A 15,235-nucleotide genomic window follows, 5' to 3' on the forward strand; every position below is an offset into this window, starting at 1 on the left:
TTCTAGAATTACAATACAGCATCCAAGAAAAGGGAAGACAAAGGGGAATTGGTTCAAATAAGAAACAGGTGTAGATTCCAAAAGCACTCTATCAAAGTACTTAGTTTGAGATCACTAAAAGTCTCATCCAGACACAAGCACAGGTCCCCGCTAAGAGGAACACACTCAAATGTTTTACAAATCATATAAAGAAAGCATAATACAGTGCATAACAGAGAGATGATTTATAATGAAAAAAATATCATCTCCCAAAACTAACTATACATTCGACTGTTTCCCTCTCAGCCAGGGCATCTGGCCACGACCAGGACAAAACCAAGTAATCTCATTCCAAGACAAAGACAGAAAGCATGTTGGAAAACAATTATAAGGGGATAGAAGACATAGTATGTACCCCCCTGCCCACTATGGGAGGTCAGGAACCCCACCCAGTGAGGAGAGCTACGTTGGTGGATCTGAAGAATAGTTGTTATCAAAGGCCTGATTAAAAATAGTTTTTCAACAACATTGGCAATTTCTAAGGGGATCTCTCTAAATGGCAGATGGTGAACCCGTTTCCAACCCCTTTTAGGGGTATGTTTTGTTCTTGTTTTTAAGGGTTTTACGGCGCTTGCAACACATTTAGGTTATATCAGCGCCAGTAAAAAGGAAGAAAATGGGATAGTAAAAAGTTCTAGAATTACAAATAAAGCACCCAAGAAAAAGTAAGTCTCATCCGAACACAAGCACAAAATCCATCCAAAGAGGAATACACTCAAATGCTTACATTATAAATTCAAATTTACTAATATAATAATACATAACAGAGAGATGATTTACAAGGAAAAAAATATCATCTCCCAAAACAATAACTATATGCATTTGACTGTTTCCCTCCCAGCTAGGACTCCGGCCAGGGCCAGGACAAAAACAAGTAATCTCATTCCAAGACAAAGACAGAAAGCATGTTGGAAAACAGATATAAGGGGATAGAAGACACAGTATGTACCCCCCTGCCCACTATGGGAGGTCAGGAATCCCACCCAGAAAATGACAAGATAAAACCATGTAGTGGTTGCAAGGTGGCAAATGGAGCTGGAGTTTAAGACTTACTTCAATGGAAAGCACTTTGAAGAAGAAATGGAAGCTTTAAGAGCTTCAGAAGATTGGTTTAAGGCCAAACCTAACACCTTTTACTTTGAAGATAGTCTATGCTTTACAGTAGAAAACAAATTTTATACAATATAAAAATAACAATTTTATTCAATCATTTCAACATGGTACATTCCTCCATACCCACAACAAACAGTTGGTTTGTACTTTACTTTGGTCTTTTACTACTTTTAGTGTAAATGTGGAAACATGAAGAACAAAAGTAAGCTCCTGAATAGCTACATTCGGAGTCCAATAAATGACACGCATACCTCCTTCACCATTGTTATTCAGAAATCATTACGACTATTAATAGATCATCTTTAAACCTACCTCCCTCTCTCCCTTCTCTACCTGCCCCCTTCTCTACCTACAGTTAGCAAACGGAAACCACAGTTGACGACAACATTTAATATGAAAACTCATTCTCATTAAAAATTACAGCCACCATTATGACAGAGCAACAGAACACATCAACAATTATTCTTTTGTAAACACTATTTGATCAAGAATACTTTTACAAGAACGAGTATTCTTCAGATCATTAATACAAATAAATTGCTTTCGTTAGTATGCATGCTGGGCATCCATTTATTCAATTTAAATTTCAAAATTTTTCATATTTCCAATGTAACTGTGAGCACTGTGCTATGTGCGCAAATATATTTATTCTACAATCTTTAAATAAATGCAATATCAAACCATACACATGCCACATTTTATACAAGTTTAAATTCAATGGTTGCCTAGAATAAATAGTTATTCTCTTGTATTAAAAAAAAAAAAGGAAAAAAACAATGCACCTTTATTTACGTAAAGCATTTTGAGCTCAAACAAAAGAAGAAAAAAAAAGGATAAAAAATTAAGTGTACATATTTGTAGCTCTGATAACCGGAATTAACTATGGGCTTGATTTAATATTGTTGTCGTGGAAATATTTTGTGTTATGTTTGTTTTGTTTTTAAGGGTTTTACGGCGCTTGCAACACATTAAGGTCATATCAGCGCCAGTAAAAAGGAATAAAATGGGATAGTAAAAAGTTCTAGAATTACAATTAAAGCATCCAAGAAAAAGTAAGACATAGGGGAACTGGGAACAAATAGGGATCAGATGTAGATTCCCAGAGCATACCACCAATGTACTTAGTTTGAGATCACCTATAAGTCTCATCCAGACACAAGCAAAGGTCTCCACTAAGAGGAATACACTCAAATGTTTTACAAATCATATATAATACAAAGAAAACATAATACAGTGCATAACAGAGAGATGATTTACAATGAAAAAAATATCATCTCCCAAAACAATAACCATGCATTCGACTGTTTCCCTCTCAGCCAGGGCATCTGGCCAGGACCTGGACAAAACCAAGTAATCTCATTCCAAGACAAAGACAGAAAGCAAGTTGGAAAACAGATATAAGGGGATAGAAGACACAGTATGTACCTCCCTGCCCGCTATGGGAGGTCAGGATCTATTTTGTGTTAGTTTGAGAGTATTTCTATTACAAACAATAATGAGCCCAAAACAAGTGATATCAGACCTGCATAACCACACATCAACATAAACTATACACATTACCAATACCAATACTGATTACATTATAAGTAAGTACTATTCATGTTAACTCAGAACCCTCTGGTCCAGCCAAATAAAGATCTATGAAAGGCAAAAATATCATCAAGATCTATGAAAGGCAAAAATATCATCATCTCCTTCGGCTCACAAGAAGCCTACAAAACTTTTTAAATTAAAAAAAAAAGTATTAATTACATCCTGAGATGCAAGATCAAAACACATCATCATAAATTTTTCAAGCAAAAGGAAGAGCCGTTACTTCCCTTACCGACCATTTCCCCAACCGACCAAATAGACAACACACGAGCATTTTTGTTTTAAGTTTAAGTTTTTAAAAGTTTTTAAGGGTTTTACAGCGCTTGCAACACATTAAGGTCTTGTTTTTGTTTTTAAGGGTTTTACGGCGCTTGCAACACATTTAGGTTATATCAGCGCCAGTAAAAAGGAAGAAAATAGGATAGTAAAAAGTTCTGGAATTACAGTTAAACCACCCAAGAAAAAGTGAGACAAAGGGGAACTAGGAACAAATAGGGATCAGATGTAGATTCCAAGAGCATACCACCAATGTAATTAGTTTGAGATCACCTACAAAAGTCTCATCGGGACACAAGCACAAAATCCAACAGAGAGGAATACACTAAAATGCTTACATTATAAATTAAAAATAACAAATATAATAATACATGACAGAGAGATGATTTACAAGGAAAAAAATATCATCTCCCAAAACAATAACTATGCATTTGACTGTTTCCCTCCCTGCTAGGACTCCGGCCAGGGCCAGGACAAAACCAAGTAATCTCATTCCAAGACAAAGACAGAAAGCATGTTGGAAAACAGATATAAGGGGATAGAAGACACAGCATGTACCCCCTGCCCACTATGGGAGGTCAGGAACCCCACCCAGCACATTAAGGTCATATCAGCGCCAGTAAAAAGGAAGAAAATGGGATAGTAAAAAAAGTTCTAGAATTACAATAAAGCATCCAAGAAAAAGGGAAGACAAAGGGGAATTGGTTCAAATAGGAAACAGGTGTAGATTCCAAAAGCACTCTATCAAAGTATACTTAGTTTGAGATCACTAAAAGTCTCATCCAGACACAAGCGCAGGCCCCCGCTAAGAGGAACGCACTCAAATGTTTTACAAATCATATACAGCTGTATAATATAAAGAAAGCATAATACAGTTCATAGCAGAGAGATGATTTACAATGAAAAAAATATCATCTCCCAAAACAATATCTATGCATTTGACTGTTTCCCTCCCAACCAGGGCCAGGACAAAACCAAGTAATCTCATTCCAAGACAAAGACAGAAAGCATGTTGGAAAACAGATATAAGGGGATAGAAGACACAGTATGTACCCCCCTGCCCACTATGGGAGGTCAGGATCCCCACCCAGCATTTTTGTTTTGTAATGCCTTTAATTGTAATAACCCGATTACATCATCTACGAAGATTGCTTCCGCCACTAAAAACTGTCAAAATAGCAATTTGTATCGAAAACTCACTCAAATTGACAACTTTTGTTCAGGTAAGATGAAAATGTTTGTCTTTGCTGCACATCGTCAGTCCTGACTGACAAATAACCAACTGTAACTATGGTTAGACCATAGAAATACATTGAGTGGCTTAAAACTGCCTCCTGAAATCTATATTTAGGCCTTACTTGTGAAAACAGTTTGATCGGTGAGGGAAGAGCAGGTTCGCATGTCCCTTCCCTTACCGACCAAACACTTTAAATGGGTCTTTAAAAAACCCAACCAAACACCTTAAAACTTCCTAGACCTAGATGTGTAAATAGTTGCCATACAGTTTGTCGTTTAACAGTGGCTGCTAATAGGAAGGCAGAAAAAGAGGCTACAAAGAAGACTGGGCAGGAAAGGAAACGTCAGAAGAGGGAAAAAATAAAGCAAAGATTGGCACTGAAGTAGAAAGGGAGAGGGAGGGGCAATAAGAGAAAGACAGAAATCATCCTCGGCGAAACTAGTCAGACTCATATTGTTTTTGTTTTTAAGGGTTTTACGGCACTTGCAACACATTTAGGTTATATCAGCGCCAGTAAAAAGGAAGAAAATGGGATAGTAAAAAGTTCTAGAATTACAATTAAAGCACCCAAGAAAAAGTAAGACAAAGGGGAATTGAGAACAAATAGGGATCAGATGTAGATTCCAAGAGGATACCACCAATGTACTTAGTTTGAAATCACCTACAAGTCTCATCCAGACACAAGCACAAAATCCAACAAAGAGGAACACACTCAAATGCTTACATTATACATTCAAAATAAAAATAATAATACATAACAGAGAGATGATTTACAAGGAAAAAAATATCATCTCCCAAAACAATAACTATGCATTTGACTGTTTCCCTCCCAGCTAGGATTCCGGCCAGTGCCAGGACAAAACCAAGTAATCTCATTCCGAGACTAAGACAGAAAGCATGTTGGATAACAGATTTAAGGGGATAGAAGACACAGTATGTACCTCCCTGCCCGCTATGGGAGAGAGACTCATACATAAGTTACTCTGGACGATGATTCATCATGTTCATCAGATTGCTTCTATAATAGAGAATACAATAGCAGGATCACTTGCTGCCGGTGCAAGTGCTGGTTACATAAAAAAAAAAAAACAATACTCAGGCAGCCAGCATGATACCATTGAAGCCCTTGACAAGGAAGGGCTCAAGGTGAATTTGATTTTTTGATTTTAAGTTGACGTTTGTAAAAAAACAAATATCTGCATGTCATATCTTGTCCTCATCTTTGTTACTATCTTAATGTTTCCTTGCCAGGTAGACATTGTAAGGCGCCTCGAGCGAGAATTTTAAGTTGATTTCTTGGGTTTTTAAAATGAATAAATGATAGTCTTATTTAATGTTTACGATGATATAATTTACAGTACAGCCTTTCTTGTTATTCATTTGAGCTTTATATCAAATTGTAGTGCATCATAATAATGTTCCGTTAGTGGTAAGATGGAGCGGTCGGTAAGGGATCTGGCTTTGGTCAGTAGGGGAAAAATATATCACATATCTAACACCACTAGAACATGAATAATATTTCTTGCAGGGGAAAAGTCAGTTGACAACCCACACCTACCACCTTGTAGCAATGATGATCTCACCCAAATCCGTGTGCATAAATTTTGCTCGCTAAGAGCCCAAATTCGTGACAAAATATGGGACGCAGCCGTTTCGTATATGCTTTTTTAAAAAATTAACTACAACACTTTTTATCAATAACTTAAATATGTCTGAAATTTGTCACACAATTAGCATAGCTGCAAACTTTTCAAAAATAAAATAAGGAACACCCATTTGGTCCGGGATGAGGGGACGACGAATCACATATAATAGTCAGCCTTTTAATTACTAACACTGACAAGTTTGAGATGACAGAGGCTCGCCCAAATGTTGCTTAAGTACCAGGTACAGTTTCAGCACATTTAAATCGTTATGAAAAGACACTTTCCAGGACAGACAAAATTAAGAAAGAATTAACTTTGATATGGACCAATACACAAGCACAATTGTAAAATAAATGCAATAGCTTAGGATGTTTAGAAATGCATAACAGCCAACCTGGTACAACACTTGAGTGGGGGTTTTGGGATAAAAATTAAGGAGATTGGCTAAAAAGTAGGCGATTGCATATATATTTTCTTTCATGCAACATCATGATCTTTAAGTACTAGTATGTAATAGAAGTTGTAGTAAAGTGAACCTCTAAATATTGGGGAATTTCTACATCTTTACTTTGACAAGATAAACACACCTAAACTTATTTCTCTGGAACCTAAACCGTTATAAAAGCTCACGTGAAAAAAAAAAATAGAATCAGATCAACATTTTATTTAAAGGGATTGAATTTATATTTCATAAATTAATAAAGGGAAATAATCATTAATCTATATAAGTAATTGGTTTTCTGATTGAATACCTTCCAATCAACGATGTTAAGTTAATTTCATTTTTAATTAACACAATATTTGTAACAAATAATGAAAGTATCAATACTATCTGAGAATACTAAAAGTATATTCTAGGCTAACATGCATATTTTATGCAAATCTCCAATACATTATGAAAGGTTTAGGGAGCGTTCACATATTACGTCATCAAAAATTTGCCCTTTTTAGACCCCCCCCCCCCTCCCCCAAGTCATCACTTGTCATCATTGACCTGACCCCCCCCCCCCCCCAACAGATGATGACGTCATCTAATTTAATAAAAACTAAAAGATAACTTTAATTTCACAATATTTATTATTCATTTTTCAAACCATAAACATTGATTATCAACGTTTGATAAAACACATTCAGACATTTTATTAATTTCAGAAACTGTTGATAATTTATGTTTTACGATACAATGGGGACATAAAATTTAAATTTGCAAAGATAAAATCTAACAAACATTATTTAAATTAGGCTACTTGGTGCAGGTGCTATTAAAAAAATTTCAGAAAGTGTAATTTAAAATAGTTTAGGAGGCAAATTATTATAGCATATTAGTCTTTTAGTGGAATGAATTTCTGTTTCAATTTCCAAACATAAAATTAATTGATTCAAAAATGTTTCTGCCTTGGAGCTCTGGCAATGTACTATAAATAGTATCATCAATTTCATCTTCATCGTCATCACTTTCTCCCATTTGCTGTTCTTCTTGTATGCCGCATTTTCGTGAATGGTCTTTCATTGCTGTGATCGAGGGGTGATACAATGAACATTTAGGGCAAGTTCGCCTTTTGAGAAGTGATACCCCTTTCCCATCTTGTTTCTTGAGAGATGGGCAATACTCATCATAGCAATTTATCTTTAGCTGTTTTGAAAGGAACAAACTTTGAAATAGGCTTCCAAATCTTCCATTATTGCCTATCTCCAAACCATCATCACATGAAGCAAGTGGCACAGGTGGTGGCATAGAGATGTGTATTACTAATACTATTACTCATTCTTCAGATGAAAACTCCAAAATATATTTAATAAACTAGACACAACCAAATCAAATGATTGATGAAGAAAACTTTTCAGAATCAAAACTGAATGGTAGCAAGCAGTTTGAGCAGTTCAATCGGTTTTGATGATTCCATCATTTAATTAATTTTTCACCTTTTTGCTAATTTATTTGGAATGCTTGCATTTAATAAAATAGGCCTAATTTGCCTGTTTTGATGACATCATCTTGGGTCTGCCCCCCCCTCCCCCATGTCAACACATGTCAACATTTGGTAGACCCCCCCTCCCCCCCTAGCTGATGACGTAATATGTGAACGCTCCCTTAGTGAAAAACAGGTGTCATATAATCAACTAGAATTTTTTTAATTGTTGAATACCATTTATGATAGAGAGGTATAATTCAAATTGTTTGTTTTTGTTTTTAAGGGTTTTACGGCGCTTGCAACACATTTATGTTATATCAGCGCCAGTAAAAAGGAAGAAAATGGGATAGTAAAAAGTTCTAGAATTACAATTAAAGCACCCAAGAAAAAGTAAGACAAAGGGGAATTGAGAACAAATAGGGATCAGATGTAGATTCCAAGAGTATACCACCAATGTACAGTAGAACATGAAAGTAACGTACTCGGAAATAGCGAGAACTCGGAAATAGCGAGTAAAATCTAAATCCCCGTTTTTTCCCCTTATTTGAGTCAATAAAATTAGCATGAAAGTAGCGAGTATGAAAAAGAGGTCAACTCGGAAATAACGAGCATTTCCTGCCCCAGCCTAGGACTGCGAACGAAGTAAAGCAAAACAAGAGACAATGGCAATTTAAATATTTTTAGCCTAGCCTCTTTTCTTTTCTTATTTTTCGTTACGAGTAATATTACATAGTAGCCTAGTCTGTAGTAACATAATAGGCGAAACAAATTTGGGTGGGGGTTGGGTTTGTGTGTGTGTATTGGGGGTGGGGGTCAATTAGTCACCCAATGTGGTGCCACGCGACGCACGAGGTAAGCACATGTCAACATGCCTCACTTCGCAGCATCGGTCAGCGAGTAGCATCGTTAACGAACGACACGATCAGCGAGAGAGGGGAGTGTGGAACCATTATTTCAATGGGTCAGTGATTGAGTGATGCGCTTGCTTACCTCATCAAACATGCCGAGTGCATACAAACACTCGCGCACACACACACACACACACATACACACACACACACACACACACACACACACACACACTTCTATGTTCTTGTTTTTTTTTTCTAGTCATGATTTTACTTGAAAAAAAACCAACAAAAACACAAAAAAAAAAAAAAAAAACAAGCATTCTGCCACTTCTGTGAAGAAATTGAAATAGGGCGACGGCTTTTACTCGAATTACACACTGAGGGGAATAACCAGCAATATTATAACCTTTCCTGGCAACTCGGGAATAGCGAGAACTCGGAAATAGCGAGTAATCAGGAGTGGACCCGTCGAACTCGCTATTTCCGAGTTCTACTGTACTTAGTTTGAAATCACCTACAAGTCTCATCCAGACACAAGCACAAAATCCAACAAAGAGGAACACACTCAAATGCTTACATTATACATTCAAAATAAAAATAATAATACATAACAGAGAGATGATTTACAAGGAAAAAAATATCATCTCCCAAAACAATAACTATGCATTTGACTGTTTCCCTCCCAGCTAGGATTCCGGCCAGTGCTAGGACAAAACCAAGTAATCTCATTCCGAGACAAAGACAGAAAGCATGTTGGATAACAGATATAAGGGGATAGAAGACACAGTATGTACCTCCCTGCCCGCTTTGGGAGGTCAGGATCCCCACCCAGATAATTCAAATTAAAGAATTACATGGGAATGAAGCATATATGCTGTGTTGATTTAAACCCTGCTCATCATCTCTCGCTGGACACCAATAATAATAATAATAATAATAATAATAATAATAATAATAATAATAATAATAATAATAACAATAATAGTACTGTAGTAGGTAGTAATAATAGTAATAATTCATTAGGCTCAGATGCACAAATCAGCCAAAAATGACAAAATACGGATTTTGGACTAAAAATACAGACTTACGGATTCAGGAAGCCAAATACGGAACAAATCCGTTTTACGGAACGGTTGGCAGCTATGAATTAGTAAAGAGGTCATTTTAGATTATGTCAAGCGACAAATGTTTTTTGTTTTTGTTTTTAAGGGTTTTACGGCGCTTGCAACACATTTAGGTTATATCAGCCCCAGTAAAAAGGAAGAAAATGGAATAGTAAAAAGTTCTAGAATTACAATTAAAGCACCCAAGAAAAAGTAAGACAAAGGGGAACTGGGAACAAATAGGGATCAGATGTAGATTCCAAGAGCATACCACCAATGTACTTAGTTTGAGATCACCTATGAGTCTCATCCGGACACAAACGCAGAATACAACAAAGAGGAATACACTCAAATGCTTACATTATAAATATTCAAAATAACAAATATAATAATACATATTGGAGAGATGATTTACACGGGGAAAAAATATAATCTCCCAAAACAAGAACTATGCATTTGACTGTTTCCCTCCCAGGCAGGACTCCGGCCAGGGTCAGGACAAAACCAAGTAATCTCATTCCAAGACAAAGACAGAAAGCATGTTGGAAAACAGACATAAGGGGATAGAAGACACAGTATGTACCTCCCTGCCCACTATGGGAGGTCAGGAACCCCACCCAGTCAAGCACAAAACTTGTGCGATTACTGGAAAGCTGTTAAAAACAGATGTTTGCTCTTTTGAGTGAAATATTTCTAAAACTATCAAGAGCAGAGATTTTGTCATGAATAAGGTTATATATATGCACATTTCATCTATTTAAATTTCAAATTTCATCGGAATAGGTAAGTACTTTTCACGTATTATCAGAAAACATCAACCCAATTTGCGATTCAAGGGGAGACAGAGCCATTTTTCCGACCCATCGCTTGACACGCCATGTGACATCAGCGAGGCAAGGCTGCCAGATGGCCAGACTTCAGGGGTGAGAATGACTGGTCACAAAAAAGGAGGAAATTTTTCATCGTGAAGATCATGACCCATTCATGCTACCATAACCTATAAATTTGAATTTCACTAAAATTTACTGAGATGCGATCCAAAATTTGTCTTGCAGCAATTTCTGACACAACTCAGTGGAATTTCAAAAGTTGAAAGTGTAATTACAACATTTGGTGGTTGTAGTAATAACAGTGGTAGGGATGATGCGGTAGTGATTGTAGTAGTAGTATGGATGATTGTGTGGTGGTGGTTTTAGTAGCTGTGGTAGGATGTTTTGTTTTTAAGGGTTTTACGGCGCTTGCAACACATTTAGGTTATATCAGCGCCAGTAAAAAGGAAGAAATTGGGATAGTAAAAAGTTCTAGAATAACAATTGAAGCATCTAAGAGAAAGTAAGACATAGGGGAACTGGGAACAAATAGGGATCAGATGTAGATTCCAAGAGCATATCACCAATGTACTTAGTCTGAGATCACCTATAAGTCTCATCCGGACACAAGAACAAAATCCAACAAAGAGGAACACACTCAAATGCTTACATTATACATTAAAAAATAACAAATATACTAATACATAACAGAGAGATGATTTACAAGGAAAAAAATATCATCTCCCACAACAATAACTATGCATTTGACTGTTTCCCTCCCAGCCAGGACTCCGACCAGGGCCAGGAAAAAAACTAAGTAATCTCATTCCAAGACAAAGACAGAAAGCATGTTGGAAAACAGATATAAGGGGATAGAAGACACAGTGTGTACCTCCCTGCCCGCTATGGGAGGTCAGGATCCCCACCCAGGCTGTGGTAGGAATGATGATGTGGTGGTAATTGTAGTAGTAGTGGTAGGGATGATGTTGTGGTGGTTGTAGTAGTGGTGGTGGTAAGGATGGCGGTTGTAGTTGTAGTAGTGGTAGGGATGATGAGGTGGTGGTTGTAGTAGTGATTGTAGGGTTGATGGTGTGGTGGTGGTTGTAGTAGTAGAGATGGTAGGGATGATGGTGTGGTGGTGGTTGTAGTAGTAGTGGTGGTAATAGTAGTGGTGGTAGGGATGATTATGTGGTGGTGGTTGAAGTAGTGGTAGTAGGGTTGATGATGTGGTGGTGGTGGTAATAGTAGTGGTGGTAGGGATGATGATGTGGTGGTGGTTGAAGTAGTGGAAGTAGGGTTGATGATGTGGTGGTGGTTGTAGTAGTAGTTGTGGTAGGAATGATGATGTGGTGGTAGTTGTGGTAGTGGTGCTAGGGATGATGATGTGGTGGTGATTGTAGCAGTAGTGGTGGTGGGGATGATATGATGGTGGTTGTACTAGTGGTAGTAGGGTTGATGATGTGGTGGTAGTTGTAGTAGTAGTGGTGGTAGGGATGATGTGGTGCTATTTGTAGTAGTAGTGGTGGTAGAGATGTTGATGTAGTGGTTTTGGTGAGTGTTTTTTTATTCAGTGATGATAATACCTCGGTCTATCGATGAAACACAAGCAAAGAAACCTAGTAGTTATTCAGCTTATAAATACAACCCAAGAATCTCTCAAATATTAAGCCATAGTCCAAAGGTAAAAAGAAAAAAGATTAAACTAAGCCAATCGCCATTGCTTTGTTCTAATATATCATCTCTATATACCAGATGATTTAATGGATACTAATAGTTGCGAAAGAAAGAGAGAGAGATAAGGGGGGGGGGGGGGAGGAGAGACTACTTTACCAGAATAACTTATGTATTGACCTTTTGAATTCTATATCCAAAAAAAAATAATAAAGAAGAAAAGAGAAATAGAAAGAAAGGCAAAGGGGAAAAAAAAATCTGCCCTTCCCCTTTCAATTAACTTAAATGACTCTAATCAACACACATACACAGAGAGAGAGAGAGAGAGAGAGAGAGAGAGAGAGAGAGAGAGAGAGAGAGAGAGAGAGAGAGAGAGAGAGGAGAGAAGAGAGAGAGAGAGAGAGAGAGAGAGAGAGAGAGATTAAAAGGACAATAGGTACCTACAACAGGGGAAAAAAATCCAGACCCATTTGTCCATCCCCTTCCACCATCAACTGACGAATCAAAGAACACTACTGGTCTTCTGTGTCAATTGTGACATCTGGTGCCATACTGTCTGGCTCAACGTCATAAAAAACGGGACCGTCACCAAATTTCACGAGACTGAGCACAGGTGTCAAAATATGACATAAGACATAATGGTGATTTTGTGGTTTTGAGGAAAATGTTTGACACGGCAAATTTGAAAAAGGAGGAAATGTGATGGGATGGGCGGAGATAAACTACCATTTAGGCGGAAATCCGCCTTTAGGCGGAAGATTCTCAGCCCTGAGACTTCCACCTGATCAAATTCGATTTAAAAAGTGGCTAAATAGATACTCGCATGGTTTTCACTACTAAGACTGACCCCCTTAAAAAACTAATTGAATTTGACAAACAAAAAATTGAATAGATTAGGATAAAAGTCACTGACATAAAAATAATTAATAAGATTTAATAAAAGAAATAAAATTCTATATCTGGCACCTCAGCCGCAAAAGTCTTTTTTGGCATTTTTTAATATTGTGACATGTTAGGGATGCTAAGCTTGTCGGCTATTGTATTTTGTCTTCCTAATCAGTTGATAATTCTACTTTTTAACAATCTTTATCCCCTTTGAAATAGACTTGTCCAAATTTCTCTTTTCCTCACAGTAAAGACACACACACACACACACACACACACACACACACACTCTCTCTCTCTCTCACACACACACACACACACACACACACAGGAATAACATAAGACATGGTCTCACAGACTATTTTGATTGATAATAATTTAGCAGGACATTTTTCACATCATTTGTGTGGGCTGTTAACACAACATTACCCTTCGGAAATGTTCCAAATGATCAATATTATGTATATTTTTTAACGAAATTACGGTCGACCCTCACCATACAGCTCTAAAACTATACAAGTTAGAGCTCTTCTGTTGTCTTCATCATATTTTCTGAGAAATTTGCATTAAAATTGCCATGTTTCAATATCATATTCCATGTATTAAGCGAGATACAGCCACAAACCAGAATAAAAAGCATCTCATATTTTCTGTATTTTTTTTCTCTTTGTGAGTCATCGAAATAAATGACACCTTTGAAACTGCATAACATTTTTATTTATGAATGGATTTTCAAAATTCAAATAGATTTTTAATCAGTGGATATAATGCTTTAGTTTAAACGTAGTATTTCCCCACTAAAATAGAAAAAAAAATGTTCATAGTCATTGCTACACCTTGCCTTCAGATTTTGCAACATTGCTAGTTGAAAATGGGATTATTTATGGTGCTTGTTTTGGACAGATAATTTCCCTTGTTCTCGTAAGGCGTGACAAGGCTATTAGCGGACAGCAGGGATGGAAAAATTCAACCCTTCAAATACTGGACTCCATGGGCCAAATTTTAGAAAAACTGAAAAGCCTGCCAGGACTGAGCCAACAAAACAAAAAGCCTGCAAGACAAAACAAGTCCCTCGGTGGTACTCAGGGGCCAATCGGTCAAACTCAAACCAAATTCAAAAATAGCATATAATTTCATAATGTAATATTATGTAATTTTTTACCATTATTAGGACTGTGCCAAGAAGTGCAATATAAAATGTAAAAACAACAGAAGTAGTAGTAGTAGTAGTAGTAGCACAACAACAATAGCAGCAGCAGCAGCAGCAGCAGTAGTAGTAGTAGTAGGAGTAGTAGTAGTAGTAGTAGTGGTAATGATGATGTATGACAATACAGTGATGATGGTTGTAACAGTGATGATAATTATGATGGTGGTGGTGGCTGTATAAGTGGAGGTGGTGATGAAGATGATTGGTTGTGGTTGTAGTAGTGGTGATAGTGATGTGGTGGTAAATATAGTAGTGGTGGTGGCGGCGAATATGTGGTGGTTGTAGTGATGATGATGATGTGGTGGTTGTAGTAGCGGTGGTCGTGAAGACAATCATTTTAATCTTCACCACCACTACCACAACCTTCTCCACTACATCATCATCACTCCCATCACCACAATATCACCGTCACAAGTACAACCACCACCATCATACTATCATTGCCACTACATTTATAACCACCATCACATCGTCATCATTACTATCACCGCTACAACCAACATCACCATGTCTTCTCATCACTACTACAACCACCACCACAACATCAACACAACCACAACTACTACAACCACCACCATCATATCACAACTACTATCATCACATCAACATCAGTACCACAACCACACTATCACCACTACCATCACATCGTTTTCACCACCACTGCTGCAACCATCACAACCACATCATCATCACTTTCACCACTACAAGGCTACCACAAAAGTCAAGAAAGTAGGTATTCGATTATGTGGTATTCAATTATGCTTTACTAAGCAAACTACTCTACCAAAACCACACTATCACCACTATCATCACTCATCTTTAGCACCACTACCACAACCACATCATCATCACTATCACCACCATCACATCATTATGCTACCACCACTACAAC

Source organism: Berghia stephanieae, chromosome 1, assembly GCF_034508935.2.
Source record: "Berghia stephanieae isolate SIO BIC M18660-M18661 chromosome 1, UCSD_Bste_1.3, whole genome shotgun sequence".
NCBI lineage: Eukaryota > Metazoa > Mollusca > Gastropoda > Nudibranchia > Aeolidiidae > Berghia > Berghia stephanieae.